A 26,300-nucleotide genomic window follows, 5' to 3' on the forward strand; every position below is an offset into this window, starting at 1 on the left:
CAGGCATTCACCACCCTAACATATGACCCATTCATTCTCATTAGAACACAGTAAAGTGCATGCCACAGATCTTACTAATATAACTTCAATGATGCTGATCTCTCTGCTAATGAATTAGAAGAATCCCTGGATTGCTAAGAAATAATTCAAGGTTCAGAGCCCCTGGATTTTGTTTATCCTTTTGAAGTCAGTGGCTAGAAGCGGTTACTTCTTCTAACAGGCAGAAATTCACTAGGTGAAGCCTGCATGGAGTGCTGGGGGAACCTATATGTCTTGTAGCTGTTAAAGGAACAGAGCCTCTGTTAGTAAAAAAAAAAAAAAAAAAGGCACCTGTGTTCTCAGGGAACACAGTATGCCTTCTCAAATTAGCCAAACAAAAATTCAATCTGTGAGAGTCTGGTGAAAATGTGGATTGATCAGTGCCATGTCATAAGAACATAAGAATATAAGAACAGCCCCGGTGGATCAGGCCATGGGCCCATCTAGTCCAGCTTCCTGTATCTCACAGCGGCCCACCAAATGCCCCAGGGAGCACACAAGACAACAAGAGACCTGCATCCTGGTGCCCTCCCTTGCATTGGCATTCTGACATAGCCCATTTCTAATATCAGGAGGTTTCACATACACATCATGGCTTGTAACCTGTAATGGATTTTTCCTCCAGAAACTTATCCAATCCCCTTTTAAAGGCATCCAGGCCAGATGCCGTCACCACATCCTGTGGCAAGGAGTTCCACAGACTGACCACACGCCGAGTAAAGAAATATTTTCTTTTGTCTGTCCTAACCCTCCCAACACTCAATTTTAGTGGCTATCCCCTGGTTCTGATGTGAGAGTGTAACGAACATCTCTCTATCCACTTTATCCTTCCCGTGCATAATTTTGTATGCCTCAATCATGTCCCCCCTCAGGTGTCTCTTTTCTAGGCTGAAGAGGCCCAAATGCCTTTCCTCATAAGGAAGGTGCCCCAGCCCAGTAATCATCTTAGTTGCTCTCTTTTGCACCTTTTCCATTTCCACTATGTCCTTTTTGAGATGTGGTGACCAGAACTGGACACAACACTCCAGGTGTGGCCTTACCATTGATTTGTACAACGGCATTATAATATTAGCTGTTTTGTTCTCAATACCTTTTCTAATGTTCCCAAGCATAGAATTGGCTTCTTCACTGCCGCTGCACATTGGGTCGACACTTTCATCAACCTGTCCACCACCACCCCAAGATCTCTCTCCTGATCTGTCACAGACAGCTCAGAACCCATCAGCCTATATGTGAAGTTTTGATTTTTTGCCCCAATGTGCATGACTTTACACTTACTTACATTGAAATGCATCTGCCATTTTGCAGCCCATTCTACCAGTTGGGAGAGATCCTTCTGGAGCGCCTCACAATCACTTCTGGTCTTCACCACTCAAACTTAGTCCATCTGAGCATGCCATGATTTTGTGATGTGGGATTTCAGTACAGGATCAATTAGCAATGTGTGCCAGAGTAGTTATTCTGGGAGACCAAGACAGATTAGAGGTGTTCCTTTCACATCACTGTTCTTGCAATTACGCTCTGGAATTCTGTTACAGTACAGTCTGGGATAGAATGTACCTCAAAGTTACATCAGTGACATAGATCAGAACAGTACATGCTTTTGGACACCAGTCCTTCTGTGGAATATTAATTATTTGGCTGCACTGATGCAATTTCAGAGCATATTCTCTTCTTAGCTACCTCTGCAAAACCACCACCTAAGTTGCATTTAGAAACACCCTATTGGGCAAAAGTTGTAGCTGTTAGAGCTTGATAGTGCCCTCTGATCATACACTTGATGAGTGGACAAATGGCACATTTGAATATAGCATTGCAAGATAATTACAGAGAAAAGGAAGCCAGTCCAAGAAGAGCTGCCCATGTCAGGAACGACATTGTCATAGATCCACCTTTTCTATACAAGAAAAGTGTTTGGGTATTTTACTGATGGCAGACAATCTAAAGCCCTTTGTCAGTGGTTATTGAAAAATGAGCCTGATCAGCTGGGAAGCATGCACACACCACTGACACGATGGGAGTGGGCTGTTGTGTTGACACAAAACTACCTGACTCTGCAATGCACATCAAATTAGGAGAACACACACAAAGCACTTTAATCCCCACTCTCTATTCCTGGGCACTGATCGGTAAAAATTACCCTTTGCAGTTGGGGGTGGACGAAGATAACCCAAGAACTTTCAGGTTAATTATTTTTCTTCAGTGCTCTGTAACAACACTGATGTTTTAATAGCAAGCAACCTTTTTGTGTTGGAAACCTTGGAGATTTGAAATTGGCAAGAACAAAATACCATTTATCTCTTTGGACAGTAAGTAATTCTGCTGCAAGGCCTAAAGTGAAGTAAAAAGGGCTCTCTGGCAAGCTTAAGAATATTTGTTTTACTGCTTCAGTCTTCCATGCTAAATAAATCCAACAGCAGAAACCACAGGTTCGCACAGGGAGTTTCAGCCTCTTCTTCCCATCAGCCAGAGTTTATAATGCTGAAATGGAGAGTAACTAATTGTGAGGGAGCCTGAATGATATCATTTTGTGCTATTATTCAAATGTGTTTTTTCCAGTATTCATTTTCTTTAATTACTTGCTCAAATAATGTAATTATGCATCTACGGCAATGCAGTTCTGATCATTATGTCACACAATTTCTTAATGGTTCTGATGTCAGTGCTAATAATAGCACCTGATTGTTAATCCAATTGTGTTGACATATGCTCTTTGTGTTAACAATAGTGCATTACAAGATAAACATCAGAGCATAGTATAATTTTTTTCTTGGGCACTAAAAGTACTGTATACCATGGGGGAAACTTCAATAGTAACATGACTTACAATGGATTGCATCATAAGTGTTTCTTGTTTCATTTGAGAAAGGGGGAGAGGCAATTTTCACTGATCTATCTGTCCATTTGCAGCTGCTCCCCACCCCACCCCCAAAAAATCATTCCTGATTTTTCAACCTTATCCCTGTCTTCTTTGTACAATGTGGATTAGGACGAGGACTGAGTCACATCTATATTTTCTACAGGACCTGCACAGTACCTGTATACTGTATAACAAAGTTTGGTTGCAGAATTTCTGCTATTAATAGTAATCATAGTAGTAACAGACATGACTTGTTTGGCACTCTTCATTTTCATTAAAGGTCCCTAAGGCTGCAGTCCTATGCACACAAGGAGCCCAATCCTATACATGTCTACTCTGGAGTAAGTCCTATTATAGTCAATGGTGCTTACTCCCAAGAAAATGTGGATAGGATTGTAGCCTTACTTGAGAGTAAGCCTCATTTAACACAATGGGACTGATTTCTGAGTAGGCATACATAGGATTGGGCTCCAAGGTAGGGACAACAGTGCAATGCTATGCATACTTACTGGGAGCCAGCCAATTGAACACAGTGGGATTTACTTCTGAGTAAAACTGCATACTGTAGATTGCATGGTTGCAGTATAATCATAGCCATATTTACTTGGAAGTAAGTTCCACTGTGTTCAGTGGGGTTTGCACACTTGTGCACATTTATGTGGATGTAAGCTCAATTGAACAAAGATGGACTTTGTTCAACTTTGTTGGACAAGGCATGAGTAAACATGCCTAGGATTGCAGCTTTGATCTCCTAGTACATAGGATACAGATAGACCCAGAGGAGTAAGATACTGTCTGGCTGCAAACTGAGGGTGTATACTGGCCCATGGTCTGACTTTTTCATGAAGAAAACTCTGTCCTTGAATGGCTGGATGAACTGGACATTGATATCTGATATAGGTTAATTGTCATATAAGTCCATGTATTATATGCCATACGCTAAATAAATAAATCCAAGAAGAGCAGGGACTTGCTCCATTTTTCCCACTCATCAGCCAACAGAAGTGATTTGACCCACATTGCATTTACATGAATGGGAATGGGGAGACATCATTCGTCTTCCTGACTCAGTCAATATACACATTAAAACCCTCTTGCCATGGGAAAAAGATGACTGGGAGGGTACAGGGGAAAACTCATGCTGCTCATTCCATCTACTTGCCACTGTTGTAGATCTGAAGCACATATTTTCTATGATACACATTAATTTCTATGTACATACTGGAGTGGCCATACTTAAACAGGCCAAGCCTGAGTGGCCCAGACTGTGGGGCTGCTGTGGCGCCGAAAATGGCTGTCACAGTATCCAGCGTGCCCTGGTCAGCCGCTGTCAGCTCCTCAAGAGAAGGGGACTTTGTCCCCTTCTCCCAGGTAAGGGAAGTAACTCCACAATGGGTCTACTTGATTCTGTGGCAGCTCTTGAGCCGGCGCAGAATCAAGGAGTCCCATTTTGGGCCGTGAGGCCCGACACGGGGCTCAGGATCCGGTGGATTGGACTGGTTCAATAGTCAGTATTCCCCATCCTCAGCACTTGACGATTTCTGATGCAGTACACCGTCTGATCAGATTTGCAGTCACCAGTCCGATGTCATGAGCCTTGGTTCATTGCCATGGGTGGAGATATTTGGCTGTTGCTTGCAGCTACTGTAAAGATGCAAATCTTTAATGTTGGGACTGCCTGAATGAACCCAAGACCTTCATCGTTCATAACTCGTTCATAACATGAGTTGGACTGCTCACATGAACATTTCAATATAACGGGTATGCACAGCTATGTGAATGTAGTCTGCATAAGGCATCCGCCTAAGCAAAATACCTTTTACGCCGTTTGTAAGGGATTTCCGTTTGCTCAATGAAATATTTGTTTTGCATGTTACCAGTTGTCAAAATACTTTTAAAATATATTCTGGCTATCATAGAGGAACTAAAAAAAACAACAACTAAAAGACATGGCTCAGAATACAGCATCTGACAAGGTGTTTTTTCCCTCATGCTTCTACCATTAAAATATATGGGGAGAAAGTTAAAAACGATTAAAGATAAATTTGATCTGGCTGCACATTGCAGCCTTTCCCCACATGGCTTTTCATCAACGGTCTCCTCCGAGTGAACACACACTTCGCGTTATATAGCGAGGAGATAATTATACAGTCTCAATTAGACCCTCAATCACTGAACTATAAACAGCTAGTGGTGCAGAACTGTATCATCTACTTTATAACCACACAACGCTTTCTTCTGATTTTAATTTCCACAGGGGTATTGTACACTCGCTGATTAAAAGACCTCATCTTCCTGAAGGCTGCACTGATGGGATGATCCTGCCAAGACTTTCATTTCTATCTCAAAAACTGGACGTGGCTCAATATTTCAAAAGATGCACATGTTGTTTTTGCACGGATACTACATTGCGTATCTGTTTCTTTGTTGCACAGGGCAGCATTTTGCCATCATGCCACTTCAAGCACTGGCTTAAAGCCATAAACTTTTCAATTGCCAATAAGCCTCTTCAGACCTGCACCAGCTCCTTAGCTTCCTGCACCCCCCCATCCATCCCATTATACCAATACTGTAAGTCAGCGGGCTCTCTCCTGGCCACCGCTGTGTTCAGCCAATACAAGCATCTCTGCTCCTTGGAAGCATTGATCTCGATTAGGGCCATGGTGGGGACAAACAGTTAAAAACGCCTTTCACATATCATGGCCCCAATCCATAGCCCCCCCCCCCAATATGGTTGCTATTTAGTTAAGAAGCTTCAAGCACATTAGCATTAAGCCAGTGCTACATTAGAATCTTCCTGTCTTGTCTTGTTTGGATGACTGTTGCTGCCTTTTCAACTGGCCACTGTAGCTGGCATCCTGTAGCTGGCGTTACAAGACAGGGGGAGGGCAGGTGGAAGATGGGGGGAGGGAGTGGGACTGGTGGTGAGCTACGCCAGATCTACTCCCAGCCCGACTTGGGGTCTCTCAACTCTGCGCTGCCTAAATAGCATTCCAGGGCCTGCTCTCTTACCTGCTCTCTTACAAATGTTCCCTTCCCCTGAGGAGCTGCCGGCAGCTGTCTGGCAAGCACTTGATGCTGCCGCAGCCATTTGGCACCTGAGCAGCTCAGAACTCGACTGCCCCTCACCCCATGCAAACATGTAAATGGCCCTCTACAAAGCTGGAATAGGTGGCCTGGGGCCCTTGTGAGCTGTATAATTTGTCATTTTAGGAATGAGTGGCAAATTATTTCCTTTGGTGTTTGTTGTAATAGATAATAGCATTGACTCATTGAATTCTTTTCCTGTGCATTCAGTGTCAGAATTCAATAGTAATTTCATTTGTGATTTGTTAGTAATTAATGCTCCTTTATTACAACCCTGGTTTTTTTGTTTCAGATCATTCACTTTAGTTGCTAATTTACTAGATAATGTGTGATGTTTTGTCTTGAGTGCACCATGTATTTAGAATCTCTGGTACTTGAGCACAATGAACCTTTATATATGCTGTGGTTGACTCTTAAATCACATGATTTTACAAGGGATTATGGGTATGCTTTTATGTATTGCCTCCTTCTTTAGCCTGGCAGTTAAACTGTTTTTCTAGTTGTTTACATATTTTACAAACTCTTGCATTTAAATAGCTCATTATGCAAATATTTAGAAAATATGTGGATATTTATGTTTTACTATAACCCCTATTCAATCACAGAGCTGAGATTTTAATGTTGAAACATTGTCCACCATGTTACATGTTCTGTAATGACTTATGAGCACTTATAGCTGGTATACAAAATTTTAAACCACACACTGATATTATAAAAAGTTTGAAGTGTTGTACAGCTCTGAGTGACCTTTGACTTTTCCATAACATAATAATAATAATAATAAAAATAATAATAATAATAATAATAATAATAATAATAATAATAATAATAATAATAATAATAACTTTATTTATACCCCGCCCTTCTCCCTAAAGGGACCCAGGGTGGCTTACAACATGTTAAAAACAGATTAAAACATAATTTAACACACAGATAAAAACATATTAAAAACACAGATACCATTAAAACAGTAGTCAGATAAAAAGTCAGATAAAAAGAGCATAAAGTAGCAGATCATAGAAGAATCAGGCCTGTAAAAGAACTAAAAGATGTATAATATTCACAAAACAAATATAACATATAACAAATCACATATAACATATGTGACATATGTTCCATATGAAACATATAACAAATCACAAAAGATGTTGTTGTTGTTGGCAACCTTCAGTCTCGAGAGACTATGGTATCGCGCTCTGAAAGGTGGTTTTGGAACATCGTCTGGTGTGGCTGAAAAGGCCAATTCGGGAGTGACAATCCCTTCCACAACGGGAGCAAGTGCAGTCTGTCCCTGGTCTGTCTCCCTGGCTATGGGCCTTCCTTCTTTGCCTCTTTGCCTCAGACTGTTGGCCAACTGTCTCTTCAAACTGGGAAAGGCCATGCTGCACAGCCTGCCTCCAAGCGGGCCACTCAGAGGCCAGGGTTTCCCACTTGTTGAGGTCCACTCCTAAGGCCTTCAGATCCCTCTTGCAGATGTCCTTGTATCGCAGCTGTGGTCTACCTGTAGGGTGCTTTCCTTGCACGAGTTCTCCATAGAGGAGATCCTTTGGAATCCGGCCATCATCCATTCTCACGACATGACTGAGCCAACGCAGGCGTCTCTGTTTCAGCAGTGCATACATGCTAGGGATTCCAGCACGTTCCAGGATTGTGTTGTTAGGAGCTTTGTCCTGCCAGGTGATGCCGAGAATGCATTGGAGGCAGTGCATGTGGAAAGCGTTCATTTTCCTCTCCTGTTGTGAGCGAAGAGTCCATGACTCGCTGCAGTACAGAAGTGTACTCAGGACGCAAGCTCTGTAGACCTGGATCTTGGTATGTTCTGTCAGCTTCTTGTTGGACCAGACTCTCTTTGTGAGTCTGGAAAACGTGGTAGCTGCTTTACCGATGCATTTGTTTAGCTCGGTATCAAGAGAAAGAGTGTCGGAGATCGTTGAGCCAAGGTACACAAAGTCATGGACAACCTCCAGTTCATGCACAGAGATTGTAATGCAGGGAGGTAAGTCCACATCCTGAACCATGACCTGTGTTTTCTTCAGGCTGATTGTCAGTCCAAAATCTTGGCAGGCCTTGCTAAAACGATCCATGAGCTGCTGGAGATCTTTGGCAGAGTGGGTAGTGACAGCTGCATTGTCGGCAAAGAGGAAGTCACGCAGACATTCCAATTTGAAGGGAAATTATCTAAAACAGGCATGTTTTTCCTGGAGAACTAAATCCCAGACAATTCACAGCTTTGTAGGTCAAAACCAGCACATTGCGCTGAAAAACCTTCTGGATGTGAGTGTTGGCATGTGAAACATTTAATTTAAGCCCTGCCTCAACACTGCAAGTTCTGCTCTGCTGTGTTTCTTTCCCCAGTCACCTTCCCTTTCAACAGTGCACATGCAAACGCAAGGGACTTTCCTCATGATATAACGTAAGTAGAGGGGGAGCCTTGGGCTGTAAGTAAGAAGAAATATCCATTATCACCCCCAAGAGCTTCCTGCTCATTTATCAGGTGGTAGAGAGACATTGGTTTTACTCTTCCACCACCTACTCACATGGGCCAATCCCATCTGGTCCTTTTGCTGCCAGAACTCCTATTCAAAGGACAAACCCATTTATGGTGGCACAAATGCTGGGCTGCTGTCACGTGCCAACATAGAGGTAAGTAGAAACTATATTTAGAAATTCTGGTAGGCCTCTTGATTGCCCCGCCCCCCCAATATTGGAGTCAGCATCACTGCATCATCGATAATGGTGGGGGATAGAATTGGGCAGATGGTTACTTACCACATGTGCTGGGTTCACAGTTGCTGTTTGGAAAAGATAACTGCTGGCCCCAGATCCACCTGGAAGCCATATCTTCTGGCCTAGAAACCCTGCCCATAAATCCATGATGTGTGCTAGCATGAATGGGTGACAGCATGCTCAGAAACATTCTCTTTCAGGCTTTAATTTGTATAAAGTACCTTCATGACAGTGTTCAAGATCTGAGCCCTGGCCCAAATTAAGCTATGGGTCATTCATAAAGCATCTCTGGAATGGGACAGATTTACAACATAAATTTTGTACCTGCAATGTTTAGTTATGCTAAATCACACAACAGGCACATATGTGCCTCTCCCCCTCCAACAGGCACACACACACATTACACACAGCTCTGCAACTTGTAAATAGGAAATGAAGTTACAATTCTCTGAAATTATAATGGCAGGCACACAAAGACATAGTTGCTGGCACAGAATTCAATTAACAGATAGCAATCACCCTTGGGTGACTGTGTGAGGTAGAAATATACAGGCATGCTAATAAGTAATATCTTAAAGCGAAGGCGTTTATCAGCTAGCAGCCAGACATAGGCACAAGAGCGGGCAAACAGCATTGCTCTGGGATATTTAATAAAACCTGCTCTCTTCATTTAAGGATTTGTGTTTAATCATTTGGTAACATTTTAGAAAACGTCTAGGCTGGCAGACATCTCAAACGGAACTGCTTAGGTCAGAAAACCTATAGAGTTATTTACTGATATGAAAACAGTGAAAGGAACAGAGTGGATTTGAGGTTAACTTTTTCCCCCTCTAAAGGAGAAAACATTCTTTGCTGCCATCTTTTTGCCCTTTTGAGTTTCTGTGGTACCTGTGCAACATGAATCACAACCTTATCTGGGGGAACATGCTGAAAGTGCTCACTATTACACTGGCCAAGCAAATGACTGAGTTGCTGTTAAAATAAAATTAATACTTTTACTCTTTCTTTTGGCTTGGTTGAATGCCTGAAATTAACATATCCTTCCTCCAGGCTCCTTCAACTTTATTCTGCCTCGACTCCTGGGAAGAATTTAGGAAGACACTGAAGAGGGGAAGCACTCCTCGGTCTTCAAATACACAAATAAATCACATAAACAGCTCAGGGTTTGTGACCTTTATTTTAATACATTCTATCCTGCCCTCCCACACCCACAGAGACCATCAGGGTGGCATACAACAAATATTTAAAACCAGACACTGTGACTAATATCATCATGTAAAATAATAAAGTGACATTAAACACAGATCTTGAAAAAAATACGTATTTAAAATACGACGTATTTAAAATACGAATAAAGCATGCTATTTATTTATTTTACTATTTTATTTATTTAAACCACATGTGTAAAAGCTGCCAGCTAGGGAGCCAACTGTATTTCCAGGGGAAGATGGGGGGGGGGGGTGGTCAGTTATTTTGAACTTCCTCTAAATGCATGAAACACATATTACTTAGTAATGTTTTTTTTACATGCATAGGGGGTCAAGAATGGTGTTGGATTGGCCAGATCAGGCAGCAACGGACAGCCCAGACCCATCAGAGGGCCAACCTGGATGGGCTGAGCTTTCAACCCTCAGTGCCAGTAGCAATGCTAGCAACAAATGTGCCATGAGAGCATGGGATGGGGTACAGTGGAGGGCTTTGACTCAGCTCCCCAGATACCTGGCTTTAGCATTGTTAGGGCATTTCAGATGAACTGCCTCTCGTGTGATTAGATGGGCAATGAGATAAGGAGAGGGAAGTGTGCATCCCCCTTCCCCCTCCACGTGATAGGGAAAGCCAGTTTGGAGTATTGGTTGCTGTAAAACATTATTGCACCAAAAACCGCATCACTCAGAAAAGGCCGTGTCTCTGTTACTGTAGAGGGAACTCATTGATTGTGTCCTTGTCTGATGAATCAACGTCCTGGGAACTGTGTTTATAATGCATACAGCGGGTCAAAATACCTGAGTCAGCCCCTCCTTGCCTGATGATGAGTCTAGCAAAAAACAAAATGGAATTGGCTTTGCCTCACTTTGCTGATGTCTAAAATTTTTCATAAGGATACTCAGAAGTTCACAGCTTCAGCAAGTCCCGTTTTTTAAATTCATGCAATTCCTGATCAAACTACATGGTCCAGCAAATCTGAACAGGCACTCGCTCACTAGGGATTGAAGTCCGACTGCCAAGCGCATTTCCGATGCAGGCTATGAACTGAATAGCCTTCAGATGACAATAATGGGGTCCTCTGACCTTTGCGGGGCTGTAATGTGCTTTCAAAGGCTCTGTTAAGAAGGTGACTTCAAAGTGTGGAAATTAGGCTTCAGCCCCAGATTCTATTTCCCACTGAGGACTGTTTGTGATGCTACATTTTTTTTTAGTGTATGAGAAAGTTACCAGAAAACAGCAGAGGATGCACATTGTGGTACCACTGATATAGTTAGATAGAATGCCCAAGTGTACTATTTCCCTTGTTCCCTAGAGCTGCCATGAGAAATGTGTTAGTTTTTCTTTTTCCTCCTCACTCATCTCACTGTAACCTTCTTCATTGACTCAGGAATATGCAAAAGAGGCAGGCCATACAGATACATTCATTTGATGGGGGGGTAGCCTAGTGCAAACAGGAACTGGGAAGAAAGTCTGACCAGAATTTTTCATTCCTGCCTGGTCAGCTAGAGCCTTGGCGGTGGGTGGGGAGAGACTGTTCAATTGCTAAAACCTGGGCTAGAGGTATTCCAGACTCAGGCATATGAAAATTACCACAAAATATGGAACCGGAATTCTCAAAGGGGACAGACAAACCTTACGTTCACTTCTCTCAAGTGAAGAGGAAGGTTTATTCACATTGTCTCTTTCCCAGGTGGTCTCTCTTCCTTTTTGGCAGGTCACCCAGTGTGGCCTTCAACAGAAAGCGACAGTGTCCTTGGATCACTGAAAGGGACCATTTCTCAAGGATTCCCAGCATTTCATTGTTCTTTCTTTCTTTCTTTCTTTCTTTCTTTCTTTCTTTCTTTCTTTCTTTCTTTCTTTCTTTCTTTCTTTCTTTCTTTCTGCTCTTCGTTCCTTTCCAAACAAACAAACAAAAACAAACTGAAACAAAAAGCAAATGCAAGTGGTGTGGTGACGCACGCTTCCTTTTGGGATTGATTTCAGGAATTCATTGAATCGCTTCCAAGAACTCATCGTCGTTATTTAAAAACACACACACACACACACACACACGCACACACGCACACACGCACACAAATATCAGGGAGAAATGAAGAGAGAGGAAATGGCTTGTGGACTACTTCTGCACAGCGCTTAAGATTGCAGGAGTGTTTTCCCTCTTTCTCAATGCATAATACCTCTACTGTTTGACAAGCCCCGTTGCTCTACCCTTCCCCAGGCGCTCATTTGCATTCTGTTCTGTGCTCCAAGCTGCAGATCCCCTCTGTTGAGTACTGGTGGGTGTACAATGCTTCCTTGGGAACATGTTGTAGCTTCCCAGTTCCTGTATTTGCAGTTCTACAGTGTGTGTTTTTTTCCTTCTCTGAAAAAACGATGAAAGAGCCTGTTGTGCGGACAGCTGGGTACGTAAGATTCTAAGAAGGTCATGATACAAAAAAAAAAAAAAGTGACTGTAATAAGGAAGTTAAAAGGGCCAGGATGACATCCTTCCAAGCTGCTACTGCACAATTTTGTTTCCATTTGTGGCTGGATATAACATCTAAAATCTGGCAGGATCTTTCCCACTTTTCTTGATTTTTTCCCCACTAGTTTCCCCCTGCTAGTAGTTGGGAGAAATGAAATCTATATTCAAACTGAGGAAGCTGCATCAACGTCAAGGGAGAGAAAACAAAGCATAGCGGTGATCATCAGACCACTGGAGATTTTTGTTTCTCACTCTGCTTATGTAGAACCTGTGAAATGATTTGATTTGGGAAAAGGATACAGATTACGCTATCTGATTTGCAGATTAGCTGTGAAGGAGGATGCATGTAAATAAATAAATAAACTAATTTCAACTATCATTTTCATCCAGCTGTTTTCTTCAATAGTCTTTTTGAACCTTAATAAAATTAAACAAACTCAAGCGTCCAGCTTGGGAAAAAACTCTGGCAGACTTGTGTATTGGCTGGAAAATCTATCTGTATACTAGGCCACAGTTTAGTATTTCTTATTGGATTTTTGTCAAAACATGAACTGCAAGGGTCTGTATTGTAATCTCCACTGCCACTCATAATTTGTTGTGTGTCTGACCAAGAAAAGCACATCTTGTAGCTCAATGTTCCTTGGTAGAAATGAAGCAGATTCAAACGGAGTGCTTTGTATGATTTACAGTTCAGATTATGTCACGTGACAGCCCAATCCTATTAGGTTCTACTACTGCTGGAACTAGTGTTCCGGAAGCAGTAGTGCTTTATGAGTGTTGCAAATTGAACATCTGGAACACCTCCGGAGTAGCTGGATCAGCCCTGCCTGCTGACTCAGGGCCCAATCCTGTCCAACTTTCCCCCACTGTTGAAGCCACAGTGCAGCCCTGATGTAAAGGAACAAACATTCCCTTACCTTGATGAGGCCTCAGTGACCACCCCCACCACAGGAGGCAGCATATGCCCCATTGGCACTGCTGCGTCAGTACTGGAGAGTTGGATAGGATTGGGCCCACGGACAGGAAGGCCTGCCGACTCAAGTAGGAGGGTGGGGAGGGCAGAATGGGGCAGATCAGGGTGTGGTGGAAGGAGTATCAGAAGCAATGGGGTTGGCACCCAGTATGATGTATTGAATACTATCCTCTTCCTATTCTCCTGACATGCCCCCTTTGTTTCCTTTTACTTGCACCAGCTAAAATGTTGGCGCAGGTCTGAGGAGACCCACTGGTGACTGGAAGGCTTACAGAAGGGTAAGGGAAAATATTTCCCCTTCGATCTCACAAACTTCCCAATCTGCCCACCCATAGAATACAGTGCAGCCCGTTTTCACACTGCTGAATGTACTAGTTGTTGGCAACCTTCAGTCTCGAAAGACTATGGTATCGCGCTCTGAAAGGTGGTTCTGGAACAGCGTCTAGTGTGGCTGAAAAGGCCGATTCGGGAGTGGCAATCCCTTCCACACTGGGAGCAAGTGCAGTCTGTCCCTGGTCTGTCTCCCTGGCTATGGGCCTTCCTTCTTAGCCTCTTAGCCTCAGACTGTTGGCCAAGTGTCTCTTCAAACTGGGAAAGGCCATGTTGCACAGCCTGCCTCCAAGCGGGCCGCTCAGAGGCCAGGGTTTCCCACTTGTTGAGGTCCACTCCTAAGGCCTTCAGATCCCTCTTGCAGATGTCCTTGTATCGCAGCTGTGGTCTACCTGTAGGGCACTTTCCTTGCACGAGTTCTCCATAGAGGAGATCCTTTGGGATCCGGCCATCATCCATTCTCACAACATGACCGAGCCAACGCAGGCGTCTCTGTTTCAGTAGTGCATACATGCTAGGGATTCCAGCACGTTCCAGGACTGTGTTGTTTGGAACTTTGTCCTGCCAGGTGATGCCAAGAATACGTCGGAGGCAGCGCATGTGGAAAGCATTCAGTTTCCTCTCCTGTTGTGAGTGAAGAGTCCATGACTCGCTGCAGTACAGAAGTGTACTCAGGACGCAAGCTCTGTAGACCTGGATCTTGGTATGTTCTGTCAGCTTCTTGTTGGACCAGACTCTCTTTGTGAGTCTGGAAAACGTGGTAGCTGCTTTACCGATGCGTTTGTTTAGCTCGGTATCGAGAGAAAGAGTGTCGGAGATCGTTGAGCCAAGGTACACAAAGTCATGGACAACCTCCAGTTCATGTGCAGAGATTGTAATGCAGGGAGGTGAGTCCACATCCTGAACCATGACCTGTGTTTTCTTCAGGCTGATTGTCAGTCCAAAATCTTGGCAGGCCTTGCTAAAACGATCCATGAGCTGCTGGAGATCTTTGGCAGAGTGGGTAGTGATAGCTGCATCGTCGGCAAAGAGGAAGTCATGCAGACATTTCAGCTGGACTTTGGACTTTGCTCTCAGTCTGGAGAGGTTGAAGAGCTTTCCATCTGATCTGGTCCGGAGATAGATGCCTTCTGTTGTAGTTCCAAAGGCCTGCTTCAGCAGGACAGCGAAGAAGATCACAAACAAGGTTGGTGCAAGAACACAGCCCTGCTTCACGCCGCTTCGGATGTCAAAGGGGTCTGATGTGGAGCCATCAAAGACAACAGTGCCCTTCATGTCCTTGTGGAAGGATCTGATGATGCTGAGGAGCCTGGGTGGACATCCGATCTTGGGGAGAATCTTGAAGAGGCCGTCCCTGCTGACCATCCCTGCTGAATGTAATGGCAAGGGAAAGGATAGGATTGGGCTCTACGTCTCATGGGAGTGAGGCTGCCAGTTTGCAGGAAAAAAGTGGGCAGAAAGAACAACCACCACAGATTTCTATCTATTTATTTTGTTTATCTATTTTAGCATGAAGACAACCAACTATATTCATTTGTCAGTTACTGTGCAATGTATTTACTATTGCCAAGGCAATTTCACTTACAACTCTTAGGTGAACAGCTTAAAGATTGTGGTCTTGGTGTTTTATTTCTTACAGTATGATATAAATATTTTCTTGATGTGTTTTTTGTGAGTTTAAAAATAATTGGATCAAAAGGAATTGCTGAAGTAATAGTTGAAATCTGCCATCACTCCATCGAGTAGAGCCATGGCCTTCAGCGATACTGTGCCAATTAATACCAGGTAAGATATGTATCTTTCTATTTTTTAAAAAATGCATGTTTGTAGAAACAGCTGTTTCATTCCTTTTTCTCATGTGAACTATGCTGACTGTTGCAGAGTTCAAATATTGTGTGAAGAAGGATGGTCTCTTTGAGAAATATCATGTTGGTCTACAAATATATGATCAAAATCAATGGCAGGTAAATGCAAACAATGTACTTAAAATGTTTTGAAACTGGACCAAGAGTTTGAGCACAGATGTTGACTCCCTTTCTTCATTATCAGGCAAATCTCAATCACATTTCTCAAACCCACTGAAAATTTTAAAGGAGCTAAAGACGAGATCCAAATCCAAACTCTAGGAATCAATTTGAGCGTCTGTTTGGATGCTGGGTGCTGAAGGTTGGGCCTTAGGTGGGTATTGGCTGCAGTTGGCATATGCCTTCAATGAATGTCAACCTACCTACCTAGTTTGCAGTGTGAGATTAGCTGGTAGCCTTCAGAGATGAGCAGGAATTGGCCTTGGTGCGGTTTTTTCACCTACCCCAAACTGTTCAGGGTGCAGTGGTTGCATCTTGGTAGACTGGTCACATTAGGTAGGTATAGTTTGGGACAGGGAATAGGGATAGAGATCTGGCACGCAACCAGAGATAAGCAAGAATCTTATCTCTGGGGGGGGGGGGGGAGCCAGAACTGGTGTCAAGGTTGGCTCAGGGATAACGGCTAGTGATCCCTTAGGCTTGGGTTACAAAGGCCCAAATCCTAACCCACTTTCCAGCACTGGCATAGCTGCGCTGATGGGATGTGTACTGCATCCTGCAGTTGGGTGGCACTCATGGAGGCCTTCTCAAGGTAACGGAATGTTTGTTTCCTTACCTAGGAGCTGCATTGCCCTTATGTCGGTGCTGGAAAATGGGTTAGGATTGCGCCCAAAGTCTATCTCTCAAAGGCTGACCGGCTTGGAATGGACAGTGGGAGCGGATGGTGAAATTCAACTGCATTGAGTTTGACACAGGGAAGTCTAGATTGGCTGCTGGCAATCTATATCTTTGAGACATGGTGGGAATGCCCTAGAGGGAATAGACAGTAATGTGCTGTATCCCCCAAGGTAGATGCCCACACTAATGGGGGGTGGAGTGATAAAAATACTAGGGCCTGCAGCAGTGTTTGTATTATGTTTGAGTTGCTGTATTAATAACTGTGGCCCTGTTTAACATTTAATACAGGCCTTGTGTACTTATGGGGGGGTCGCTCTGACAAATGAGTCAGACAGTCCCCACCAGTGATAGAAAATTATGTGCCTATCTTTGAGAGGGCACTTAGGTGTCTGTGGGTTTGTGGAGCACATAGAGCAACGGCTCTTGTTTGGAAATGAATTGTGGCCAATCACCTGTTCATTTTTGGCTGAGCTGACGTCTCTGTCTATCTGTCTGTCTATGTATCTGTGTAAATATTTCTTGCTTGTCTCTCCAGCATTCAAGATAATTTAAGACTTCAATTAAAGCAATAAAGCAGCTACAAAAACAACAGTAAATCACAACCATCACATCTTTGGAACAAAAGGCCCCAGTGAAACATTAAAAACCAGTGATTTCATTGCAACAGTGTCATGCCATGTCATGTCACGGACTGTTCACAAGCATTATAATTACTATGAAGGAAGAGTCAGACGTATGAGTATGCTAGCAAATAATGTGGTTGTCATAAGGAAAATGAAGCTGGCAGGTGGAATTTAAGGAGGCAAGGAGTTTTGAATTTCCCATCTTTATTTTGTGATGTATATAGTCATACCCAGACTTAGAATTAGCCAGACTTTCTGTTGCATATCTCAGGTTGACCTCTGAAGAAATAAAAAATTGTGTCAAACTAGCCCTCATTTGAGAAAGGAGAATTTAGTGGACAACATTACAGGATACACCAAGTCTTTATTTCTGTGAAGTTTTTTTGACAGTTGGGATTGACGGAGACATAATGGTGAATGCAGGATTGTTTTGGGAAGTTTCGTGGTTTAGTCCTATCCAGGTTTGGGCCAGAGCACAGATGGGTTTAGGACAGTGGAACTCTTAAAATGGGTTCCAGCGGCGTTTGCAGTGCATGGGTGGTGGCCATTTTGGTGTGCTGCCACAACCAGAGGCCGTGCAGGAAACCCACTGCTAGACTGGGAAAGGTAATCCCGATGGCGGCAGAGGTGGAATGGAGCAGGAAGGAGTGAATGGGGGAGTTCCCAGGCAGGGTGGGGAGAAAGGATGGAGGCAGACCATATGCATTTATATCCCAGCTCCTTCTGTCTTGTCCATTGCTGTCCATGCCTCAGACACCTGAAAAATAGCAGGTATAGATCTGAGGAGTTCCATGGTGATGGTGGAGGCTTTCCCTTGGATAAATGAACAAAAGCTCACTTATCCTGAGGAGATCTTTACAACTGGCTCCTCTCCTGCACTCAACTGGTGCAGCTGCATTGGTTGGGGGGGGGCGGGTTAGGCAGTCCATCCTGCAAAGATACCAAAAGCTGTAATCTAGAGCAAGATCCAAAAGCTAGGTTGCTTGCACCTGCTGTCACTTGGCAAGAATAATGCATGTGAAGCATTGTCTGTGAGAATGCTGGGCGACCTATATAGTGATCCAGGTTCCGCTTGATGAAGAGCTTTTATGAAGGTGCTCATTCATCACCAACTGAGGTATACTTGTGCAGGGAGATGCATAAGTACCATTAATGCCTCAGGATTTTTGGGAATGGAAAAGCATTGCAAGAGTTTTGTTATTGTCCGATTGTACAACTATTTTTCATTTAACAAAAAATCTGCATACATTTCTGGAAAGGACATTAGTGAATTGGCTGGTCTGTAATTTCATCAAGGAGATATTCCCTTACTATGGGATTTGGGGGAGTGACCTCTTCCTGCCGTAGAAAATATGGCTAAGCTTTGGCAGCCTTAACTTATTACAAACTAGATAAATGTAGACAATCTGGTGCAAATTGTGGGAAAAAACCTTTCAATAGGGGCTGCAAGGAATCCATATAAAGGAGAAAGTTGCCAGTTTCCCCAAGGTGAATGCACAGTTTTCACATTCTCACATGCACAGACATATGCATGTACCTTCACATTCCTATCCCACTATCTATTTTCTGTCATGGTGCCATTTCACTAAACAAGCATTTTCCCGTTTCAGTGATTGTGGATACATTTTGTAACCAAAAAAGTCCCCCCCCCCCCAAGATTTCTTATCCTCAAGTCTTACATAGTCCAACACATGACCTCTGGCCATTTATGCTGGTGTGCCCAGCCTACAGAACAATGGAGCAAATTTCATGCCATCTTCCGTGGACTTACAGTGGCAGATCTCGCAATCTGTGACTGTGGCCTTTCCCAAAGTGTGGGTCACAACCCATGTGAAGTTGGTCAAGGGCTGGGCCCTCCCACCCGACCTTGCATCCAAATGGCACCAAATTGGAGCTATTCTAGAAGCAGTGGTCAGGCTTCTTCCAGGTTGTGCCAGGCCCACAGAGGTGTACCAGCCTAGAATGACTGAAAGAGAAGCCTCCCTGGCACCTCCAGTAGCGTCACAACCCACCGTGGAGGACGAAGTGGGTAGCGGCAGTTAAAACGTTGGGAACTGCTGTGCTACTGTAAGCCTCTGGTAGGATTAAAACATGAATCCCAAATGAGTAATAAGCTCTAAAATTCTGAATTTCATCAGTAGATTTCTGGTTGAGTGTCATTCCTTATCTCTACCCTCCATATGTAATTTTGACATATAAGCTATAAGTCTTAAAAACTAAAAGCAGGCATCTTCCGTATTCTTTTTTTTCCCTCTTCCAAGGACATATGTACAATTTTAGAAATGATATCAAAGTGATAGGCATAGTTAACTGTTATTCTTGAGAAAGAGTGAGAAGCTTCTGACCATTTCATTATCTGGAATGATCCATGCCATGCTAATGTTTTTGCATGAAGCAATGCAGCATAATTTTTGTAATGTTATCTGAGGGTTTTTTTTTCTTTCTTAACTGTACAGTCACATTGTGGGGCCTGAACATATTATCCTTTACGAAGGAGAAAAGACCATTTTAGAGCCAAAGAATATGCTGTAAAAGGAAAATAACTGGAAATGAAAGATGGGCAAAAGCAGCTGAATTTCAAAACTCCATCTGTGGAAGACCACTGAATTTTTGGAATTGAATGAGCAAAACCAGACTCCAGGAATTCTAAATAGTAATAGTGAATGAACGTTCCTTCTGAGTTTATGTAAAATCATTGACCTTGATCTGAGGATAGACCTCTTTAACATAATCAATACAGGTGCAATCAGTTAAGAACATTCTACTGTTTTATTAAAGTGTCTCTAATTCAAAACTCAATAACTCTTGCAAGCCCTTAATCAGAGAAGACACCCTGGGAGACATTTAGGTGAGTGATCTTATAACACTTGCTCTTTCTTCTTGTAAGGCTGGCATTTAATACGTAGGAATGCCTGTATCCTTCTGTTTACTATTTCTGCCATAACTTGCTCCCTTTATGTATGTGTCTTTTTTGACTGCAGTGCATTCAATCTTTTCTTTTGTAAAACTGAGTAAAAGTAAAAGACATATTCAAAGAGAAAAGAAGGCTTTAAATCACTTAGGGCACAATCCCAACCTTCAGTTGGGATGGCACAAGTCCCTTGTGCCAACCTAGAAGTGTCACAAATAGGCACATTTGTACCTTCTTTAGAATCAGGGAAGCTGGTGCAAGGACGTGCACCAACTTCCCCATGCCAGAGCAAGCCACAGGACTGGTGAGTTCACACTGGCCAAGTCAAGCCGGCATAGGTGACTTGGGAGGGCAGGGGGAGGGCAGAACTAGGGCGTTGCAGGGCAGGCGGAGGGTGAGCAGTGGTTGGGCCTGTGGGTGAGCCAAGCTCTGGAGTGGGGTGGTACCAGGATCCATCACTTCAGCTGGATCCTAACCCCACTCCCAGGCAACCCAGTGCAGCACTGGTTTGCTCGGATCTGTGCCATCTCTGTAGGTGGCACAGATCTGAGTAGCCCCATTGAAACTGCTGACACGTTACCGAGGTAAGGGGAAGTAATGCCCTGGGGTTGAGCTTCAGCCAGCTCCATCCCTGTGCTGAAACAGGCAGGCCCGTAGACAGTACAGGTGAGAACATCTTTGAAAGCCACCTCCAGTTTTCGGAGGCAAACCAGAAGCAGTTCCCAAAAACTGGAAGTGGCTTTCAGAGGTTTCTGTGGGCCATTCTGTGGAGACCAGTACAGCGGGTCACCAGCCTGGCGCAACTGAGAAGAAGCCCCTGGCTCTGATTTGGAACCTATTGGATGCAAGGACAAGTGGGAGAGCCAAGGCCACAACACACCTTGAATGGGCTTGCCCATTCAACACACCTTGAATCAACACACCTTGAATCCACCCACCAGTGGATTCGTGACCCATACTTTGCAAAAGGATGAATTAGTTCATTCCTATCCAGAAAATTGCCCTGCTGCTTCTGCAGCAGCAGTCTCAGCTTGAATGTGTCCCATTAGTATCTTCTGCTGTAGTCTGAAATTTGAACTCAACTCTGACCTCAAGACATTGCTGCTGTCATGACACTTTAAAGTTATCAGCTACAATCCCGCACACTGTTAGGCTGCTTAAATCCCACTGAAGTCAGGAATAGCAGCCCTGGGCACAAATCATTCCCCTGTCCACAAAACCAAGGCAACCTCTTGTCTCTACAACAAATGTGTATGTCTGGCTCCTCTACATAGCCCTGAGCTGTAATACCCTGCAAACATCTTCATATTTCATGGGTCGCTTGAAATTTCTGTTCCATATATTATTGATTCAGACAAGATGCATGCAGCACTTTGCAGACACATGAATTGTTCATGACAGTCTTCTCATGGCTGAAAAATATAACGTGAGAAAGAGCCTGGATTTTTTTCTTCTTCTCTCCACCGAATTCAACATGCATGGTTTTTGAAATATGAAGCTTGTTAAAATGATGGGGAAGGGATTTTAGAGCCGGATCCGACCTCTTAGGAAAGAAACACAAGATGTGTCCAAAGGGAGAGCTACATCTGTGCATTCTGCAAAGCAGCAAAGCAAATATGTTCAAGGTACATTTGGAAAGGAACAGTTTTCTGTCACTCTGTGGAGAAACGGCAAGCTGAAAATCTGCCACTTTGCTAAGGAAGATGGCATGTTTGTTTCAGTGCGGGTGCGGGATATATGGGGACCTATGTGAAAAATAACCATATTTTAGGAGAAGGCAGCAGCGATACACACCTGCAGTCAGATTTAGAGTCTCCAGGCACAGGCCCTGGCATTGTGAAGCTATGTTGTTGTGCTTCTGACAAAGAATTATGCGTTGATTTAGATCAGAGCTGCAAGATTGCTGAGTACCAAGAGAAATCGTGACATCCTTAAAGAACTTCACTGGCCTCCAGTTTGTTTCCACATCAAAGTTCAAAGTGAACCAGGGTATAAACTTAAAAATTTATTTAAAATAAAGACAAACCTTCCAAACCCTCCCAAGCAGTTGCTGATTTCTTGTTAAAATTCCCCAAACATCCCAAAGGCTGCAATCCTAACCACACTAACCACACACTGAAAGAAAGCCTCCTTAACTATCATTGTTAAAAGCATATACGTCAGAGGTTCTCAAACTGGGGCATTGCGATGCCCCAGCCTGAGAAGCTCTGTCTCTGTCCCCTTATGGGTTGGGGGAAGGGAAAGGCTGCAGCACGATCCCCAGGATCATGCCGCTGCTGAGGCTTTCACTTACCTGAGCCAGCTCCTGCCTCCTGGGGGGTGTGGGGAGCCCTGCAGAAACATCTGCATGCCCCCCCAACCTTCTAAAAAAAAAAATCAGAACCCACTTCCCGTTTTCCTATCATAAATGAGAAGAGGGTTCTGACTTTTTGTTTTTTTACTTTTTTAGAGATTTCAGGAGCCGTGCAGAAGCCTAGGTCTTCTCTCACTGAGTCTCATACGCATTTGAGTTTGTGACATATGCTTTAGTGGTTCTTGTTCAGTTTTCATAGGGCTACATCAGGAGAAAGTTAGCTTTAAGTCCCATTGGAATTAGTGGGACTTACATTAGGCTGCAATTCTATACACCAGTGTTTCTCAAACTGTTATTTTTAATATATTAGACTTGGTGTGATATGTGACTATTTGGGGAATTGTCACAGGTTTTAACTTTTAACAGGCTACTATAAAGATGCTTTAAACAATGATAGTAAATGGAACTTACTCCTGGATAAGTGTGGATAGGATTTCAGCCTAGGATTGTTAAAAAAAAATTGTCCTGCTTGGTGATGTCACTTCCGGTCTTGACATCACTTCTGGTGGGTCCTGACAGATTCTCATTCTAAAAAGTGGGTCCTAGTGCTAAAGGCGTGAGAACCACTGCTATACACATTCATAATTATGTAAGTCTCACTGAACTCAGCTGAACTCACTTACTTCTGAGTAGATACACTGCCTTGAGTAGATACATTGCCCAGCATTTCCCTGTTGTCTCCTTGATTTCAATGAGACTTGATCACAACTAACTTTATCTGGATTTAACCCATTTTGCTGTTGTTGCATTTGCACTTCCTTAAACTTTATTTTTCAGACCTGTATATAAAAATATATGTGCACAAAGCATAGTCATAGCTAGTCCTTTTAGTAAAATACCAGATGCATACCCTGGAAGAGTGTATACAGTGAAATATGAAGGAAACTACTGATTAAAAACAATATGAAGGCTATAGCTATGAATAGTTTGACCAGATACAATGGAGGACAGAGTGCCTATACCTTTAATCATTGTATAGAAGAGGGAGTTTTGGCAGGTGCAGCTTTAAAAACCCTTCCATGTTGAGCTGCATCTACCAAAATTTCCTCTTCTATACTGTAGTTAAAGGTACAGGCACTCTGTCCTCCACTGTATCTGGTCACCTCGGCTATGAATATATTATAATTAGATCATTGCAATTATGTTCAGTTACACCATGTGACTGCAACCCTACATCCACTCTCATGGAAGTAAGTCTCATTGCACTCAACAAGACTTACTTTGGAGTTGACATGCATAGGTTTGTCCTGTACTTTATCTGATTCTTCATTCTGAAAGGGAGCCAGTGTTATATTTGTTGATATTCTCTTGATATTTAGTAGTCATAAATCTTAAATGAGGGACCCAAATTTGATCAAAGAAAGTGAATGCCATTACAAGCCTGCACATGTGCAGTTCATTTAGCCATTGAGGCAACGTGCCAAGTGCGGGATAGCCATCCTCTAATCTAGAGAGGATTTGAATCATGCCATTTAGTGGCAATTACAATCTTGCCTACATTTAAAAGATTACCTATAAGACTTCAATGTTCTCAACAGGCCTAACCTAATCTACTCAGAGTTGATGCTGAGTTCAGTGAGACTTACATAATGGTAAATGTGTATAGGATTGCAGCCTAACTTAAGTCCCAATAATTCCAATAGGATTTTAGACAGGCAGGCAGATCATGCATTAACCCTGTTATCATTATACCACTTTCTCCAGCTAGTGCATCTATGGATCATTCTATGCAGGTTTGTCATTTGTGCAAGCCAGTGTGAAGGCCTGCAGTGTGCCAATGTTCTCTGAAGCTCCACCCCTCACTGATCCCAAGTACAATGTTTGCCTGCAGCAACAAAGACCTTACCCAGAGAGACAGCCTCCTCAAGATTATGCACTCACACTTTGGTTCACACAGATGAAGGTCTGCATATGGGCTATTTTGTGGCAAAGAGCCCACTTTTGCTACTGAGTGTACTATCAACAGGGAGCTACAGTCAGTCTCAGCTTTTGGCTTTGCATTCATGTATATTTAGCTCAAACATATTTGATGTTCTCAAAAATGGTAACCTGTAAAAGAGCAATCTGTTTCAACTGTCCTATGAAATGCAATTACCCAAGTATCTTCTTGGCTTTTGCTTGTGATACAATTAGTGATGATAGCATAATATATGAAGCTGCTTAATATTGAGACCAACCAGGGATCCACTCAGCCCTGTACTGTTTATTTGACTAGTGATGATTCCTGAAAGTCTCTGACTGGCAGGTAAGTCAGAACAGACAGAAGGAAATATTTTTCCCAGTGCATAATTAATCTGTGGAACCCCTTGCCACAGGATGTTGTGGTGGCGCCTGGCCTAGATGCTTTTAGTAGGGAAATGAACAGATTCATGGAGGAAAAGTTCATCACAGGTTACAGGCCATGATGACTACATGCATCCCCTGGGTTTTAAAGGTAGTCTATCTCTGAATGCTAGATGCAAGGGAGTGGCAACTGGATACAGGTATCTTGTTGTCTTGTGTGCTCTCAGTGGTATCTGGTGGGCCTCTGTGAGATACCGGAAACTGGACTAGAAGGTTCTGATCCAGCAGAGCTCTTCTTATGTTCTAAAATAGAAGTCTTTCCCAGTTCCACTCTGCAATTTTTTTCAAAAGAAATGCCAAGGGTTGAACTTTGGATCTTATGCATGTAAAACATGTGCTTCACCAGTGAGGGCTATGGGTGAAGCATTATGGGCTCTTGCTGCTGAAAACACAACTGCTTTATTTAACCTCACACAGTGATAAATGTGATTTGATCTTCTATGAAACAAAAGCATTTTCTGCTATCACTGATTGCCAGCACTTAAAAATCCTTGGCCAGTCATCCCCTCCCCATTAGGGTAGAATATGGAAGTGGTTGTGGTGGGATATACATTTGGCTGGGGCAGGGAAAGGAGGTTGGAGAATGCATATTCAAACCTCAATGGATGGAACTATTGTTGGGCAAGGGCAGAGCCACATTCCAGATGCATTATTTTGTGCACGGCAACATTCAACAGTTCTGCATTAATCTAATAAGACCATGGTCTGTGAGCAAGCACTGTGCTGATGCTTTGCTGGTTTGGCTCTAAATGATTCCCACACCCCCTGGAAAAGAAGGACGCCGGAGATCTAATTAGAAGTGGGAGCTTGAGCTGCACAACAAGACTTTAAACTCTTCTGGCATTTAATGGAATTTTCCGTGGTGCTAAAATAGCATTTTCCCCCTGTCACTTTGACATGAAAAATATTAGAGAATATTTGATTTTACTGTGGAACAAATTATGGTAATAATAAGTCTTTGAAAGGGGAAGAAATGTGCACTAACCGGTTCAATCTCATTTAAAATGTGCATGTTAAAAATAAAGGGTGTAGGGGAGACATTGCCTGCTACTTAATCAACAGATTGTTATTTTATGAGAGGCACACTCGGTTGGTATAATGTTTGGCACTCCTTCTTAGTGTTCGCTTAGCTAAAACCCACTCTGGATGCAGGTGCAATCATCCCATGTGTAATACATGGGATGGGAGTGTATGGAATAGCCTTGCCCTGCAATATCTAGAGAAAGGATCAAACGTTCAACGGGCAGAGTTAGAACTTTTCAAGGTCACCCTGAGATTGGAAGCTCTCTTGACAAGCAGACAGGGTGTTTTTTTTTTAGCTGCCATGTAACAGGCAGAAGCATTCACTTCTCCAGATTCATTCCATTTCAAGGCACTGAATGGAATGGACCCTGGCTGTATTCAAAATGTGCTGCTGGGCTGGCCATGGGATTTCTTCTTGATGGCTACCTGTGCTTATACGCCACCTGCTGTTTGGAAACTCATCATGGGGCACCTTAAGTCAGCAGGCAATTGACCTTTCAGTCTGAAGGCAACATGTACCAGATTCATCATGCTGACACTGTTCAGCTTAGTTTAGCACTCTTTCCATTGTATGAAGCTGTAATCCAGCTACCAAACTTGATAAAATAATAATAGGAAAAATAGATAAGGAAAGACGTGAATGACGTCTTGTAAAATCA

Source organism: Tiliqua scincoides, chromosome 1 (genome assembly GCF_035046505.1).
Source record: "Tiliqua scincoides isolate rTilSci1 chromosome 1, rTilSci1.hap2, whole genome shotgun sequence".
NCBI classification, from domain to species: Eukaryota; Metazoa; Chordata; class Lepidosauria; order Squamata; family Scincidae; genus Tiliqua; species Tiliqua scincoides.